Source organism: Cebus imitator, unplaced genomic scaffold (genome assembly GCF_001604975.1).
Source record: "Cebus imitator isolate Cc_AM_T3 unplaced genomic scaffold, Cebus_imitator-1.0 Scaffold65, whole genome shotgun sequence".
Lineage (NCBI taxonomy): Eukaryota > Metazoa > Chordata > Mammalia > Primates > Cebidae > Cebus > Cebus imitator.
The window spans coordinates 6,946,142-6,950,429 of NW_016107380.1; the positions used below are offsets into that span (position 1 = coordinate 6,946,142).

The following is a 4,288-nucleotide window of genomic DNA, read 5'->3' on the forward strand; positions in this document are numbered from 1 at the left end:
TGTGGATTTGCTGGTGGCCAATACCCTTTATTTTTAGCTGCTCAGGATGTAACACGCTGCTTTTTCCCTCCCAGAGTGTGAGGGAGATTGTGCTTAGGGAAAGCAAACTAGCTTTAACCTCCTCCTAAAGAGATTGTGACTGATCAGTTAATCTGCAGTAATTATTTCTAGGTTATTCAGTTTGGGGATTTTCCATGTTTGTGCTGGGTTTTTTGTTTGTTTGTTTTTTAAACCATGGACAACACTTTTGTGTTCTCCTGTCTCCTCCATAGATTGTAAACTTTTTGGGCCAGGCATGGTGGCTCATACCTATAATCCCAGCATTTTGAGAGGCCAAAGTGGAAGAATTGCTTGAGGCCAGGAGTTTGAGACCAGTCTGAGCAACATAGCAAGATCTTGTCTCTACAAAAAGAAAAATACTAAAATAAGCTGGCTGTGCTGGCATGCACCTGTAGCCCTGTAGTCCTAGCTGCTTGGGAGGCTGAGGTGGGAGGATCACTTGAGCTCAGTAGCTCCTGGCTGTAGTGAGCTATGATTGTGACATTGTACTCCAACCTGGGCAACAGAGCCAGCCCCTATCTCTAAAATAGATAGATTGATTGATTGATTGATAGTAAACTTTTCAGATGTAGAAACTGAATCTATACTTCTGAAATTTCTAATTGCTATCATTGTTAATACAAATTTTCCCACATAGTTTTAATAAATGTTGTAAAATTACTGAGTTTTGTATTAACTTGTGCTATATTTTTTTTCTTGTTTTTCAGGAAATCATTTGCCAGAAGAATACTGTGAGTATTTTACTTAACCTCTCAGAGTTTTAAAAAATATTTTCTTTTCCATTAACTAATCTCTGGTACTTTAAAAATCTCCACAAATTATTAATTTCTATCCCTGTTATTCCTCTTTAGATTTTCTGATATATCACTATAAATATGGTTATCAGCCAGGCACAGTGGCTCACTCTTGTAATCCCAGCACGTTGGGAGGCTGAGGCGAGCAGATTACAAGGTCAGGAGTTTGAGACCAGTCTGACCAGTATGTTGAAACCCCATCTCCAATAAAAAAAAATTAGCTAGGCGCAGTGGCATGCACCTGTAATCCCAGCTACTCAGGAGGCTGAGGCAAGAGAATCATGTGAACCTGGGAGGTGGAGGTTGCAGTGAGCTGAGAATGTGCCACTGTACTCCAGCCTGGGTGACAGAGCGAGGCTCTGTCTCAAAAAAATAAAAATAAGTAAATAAATAGATTATCTTATGTAAGCACTTCATTGTAGTGAAACTTTATTTTTCATAATGAGAGATGACACTGATGCCTGGCTTTTTCTGTATATAACTATCTTTTGGAAGAAACTTTTCATAGTATATTCAGGCCAGGCATGATGGCTCACGACTTAATCCCAGCATTTTGGGAGGCAGAGGGAGGTGGATCACCTGAGGTCAAGAATTCAAGACCAGCCTGGCCAGCATAGTGAAACTCCATCTCTAATAAAAAAATAAAAAATAAAAAAAATAGCCTGGCATGGTGGCATACTCCTGTAATCTCAGCTACTTAGTAGGCTAAGGCAGGAGAATTGCTTGAACCAGGAAGGTGGAGGTTGCAATGAGCCAAGATCATGTCGCTGCACACCAGTCTGGGTGACAGAATGAGACTATGTCTCAAAAAAAAAAAGAATGTTTTTTAGTGTATTCAATGTTGTGGAATTCTGAGTGGCACTAAAGCAGCCTATATCTGCATGGAGATGCACACACATGTGTGTATGTATATGTGTCTGTAGTATGTGTAAGTTACACGTACACAGATATAAAGATATCTGTCATCTATCTTCTACTTGAAGAGATTGATTTAAGTTCCTAAGTATTGTAGTCTGCCTTTGAGACTATGCTGCAGAATCCCTACCCTCCACACAGAATTAAACAAATGTGAAAACATGAGAAAAGTAAATTTTAAATTTAAAAAATGCCGCATGAAGAAGAAATATGAAGTGGAAACAGCCTTGTTAGGCCAATGGTTGTGGCCAGTGGTTGTACATTTATTTCGGAAAGTAAGCCAGTCTTTAAAAACCTTAAAGAATGTACCTCTGCAACTCGGAGTGAAGATAATATACAGTATATTATAAAAGCCTGCACAAGATTTGATTTAAGATGACAAGATCACAACACTACAATTGGTTGTTTCTCTTTAAATCAGAAATTTTAAACTTTTTTTTTTTTTGTCATAATTACCCAACTCTGAAGTAATTTTAAAACTTATGCTTAAGATTTAACCAGGGCGGATACGTATTTCAGCATAAATAATGTTGCCATTATAAACTGTTATCCTTCCTATCTCAACAGGAAATGAGCAATTATTGCTACATGCTTCAATGCACTGTTTTTAAACACTGTTTAATTTGTTAAAGGTGTTAAACTGTTTAATCTCACGAATTTGATTGAACAAATATTGATTGGACCTGCAGTGTGCGCCAGGCTTTGGGCTTGGTGCCTCGGGGCTCTCACGGGAGGTTGGAAGTGGAAACAGCCACACGTGTAACTGTTGCGTAGACAGAGTCTAACTGGTAGAAAGTCAGTGAACAAAGAAGAAAAAAAAATTAGAAAATGAACATAAGGTGGCATGTTAAAGAGAGGGTAGCCATTATGTCAGGGTCCTTCAGAGAAGGAAGCATTCCCTGAGACCGGACTGGCAGAAAGAAGGCCATCCTGCCTAGCCCAGCTTGGACTTGTGGAGAAGCAGGCCGATAAAAGAACCAAATATTGGCCAGGTGCGGTGGCTCATGCCTGTAATCCCAGCATTTTGGTAGGCCGAGACAGGCAGGTCACAAGGTCAAGAGATCAAGACCACCCTGGCCAACATGGTGAAACTCCATCTCTACTAAAAGTGTGAAAAAATTCACTGGGAATGGTGGCGCGTGCCTGTAGTTCCAGCTACTTGGGAGGCTGAGGCAGGAGAATTGCTTGAACCTGGGAGTTGGAGGTTGCAGTGAGCCAAGGTCACACCACTGCCCTCTAGCCTGGCGACAGAGCAAAACTTCGTCTCAAAAAACAAAAAAAAGAACCAAATATTGTACACTTTGAAGAAATTGCCCACTGACTTGAGAGAGAGTTGCTGTGTTTCAGGTGCTGAATGTCCTTATAAAAAGTTGAATATTTCAAGCATCTATTTCAATACATTTAAATGCTGAGAGCTTGTCTTTCCAGAAGCTCATTTCATTTTCAACACACACTTCTGTTTACCTTTATGTAGTTTCTAAAAATTGAAAAACAGAATTGGAGTTTTTTGTTTTTTTTTTTCAACAGTGAAAATAATTAATTAGGGGCCAGGGCAGTGGCTCACGCCTGTAATCCCAGCACTTTGGTAGGCTGAGGTAGCAGGATCATTTGAGGCCAGGAGTTCAAGACCAGTATGGCCAACATGGCAAAACCCCAGCTCTACTGAAAATACAACAATTAGCCAGGTGTGGTGGCTAAGCCTGTAATCCTAGTTAGCTGGAAGGCTGAGACACGAGAATCACTTTCACCCAGGCAGAGACTGCGGCGAGCCGAGATCACGTCACTGCGCTCTAGCCTGGGCAACAGAGTGAGACTCTGTCTCAAAAACAACAACAAAAATTAATCAGAATAAGACTAGATTTTAAGCTGTGGGATTTTGTAGTGTGTTTTGTTATTTTATGACCATGCCTCAGTGTTCTGAAATTTAAGGAAATCAGGTCTTTGAATCAAGTTTGCATATTTTAGAACAAGTACTTTATTAATAAAAGGCAATTGTTCCACTTTGGGTGTCTGTCCTTGATCACATAGGAGTTGTTTTTATTTACTTTGGATTACCAGCTATTTCAAACTATGCGTTTGGTGGCAATCTGTACACAGAAAATGCAGTAATAACATTTCTAAATTACCTGTGAGCCAACTTGGGAAATAAATGTTCCCTACTATTAGTTTTCATCATTTTGCAAAAGTGCTTTTCTGGGCAGTTGTATCTGTTTGAGAAACACAGTGTCACACAACTTTTCCCCCACTGCACACTCACTGGGCCGTCTCTTAGCTCAGGCCCACTTGCATCCATGTGGCTTCTGCAGCTTATCACCTGCTTTTTCCTGACATTGGCAATGGGAAATTGAAAAAAAATGATTGCCTTAAAAACATAGGAAAGAGGCCAGTGCAGTGTGGCTCACGCCTACTCACATTACTTTGAGAGGCCAAGATGGGTGGATCACAAGGTCAAGAGATCGAGACCATCCTGGCCAACGTGGTGAAACCCCATCTCTGCTAAAAATACAAAAATTAGCTGA

General features: G+C 40.3%; 1 protein-coding gene across 1 annotated transcript in view; it reads left to right on the forward strand.

Moving 5' to 3' along the window:
- The first annotated feature begins 765 nt into the window (after positions 1–765).
- The window catches only part of MAP3K5 (mitogen-activated protein kinase kinase kinase 5), a 148,606-nt gene continuing 145,083 nt past the window's right edge, over positions 766–4,288 (forward strand). Inside the window, exon 1 of the mRNA XM_037739239.1 lies at positions 766–791. The gene's annotated coding sequence lies outside the window, so the exon portion shown is untranslated. The remainder of the gene's footprint in view (positions 792–4,288) is intronic.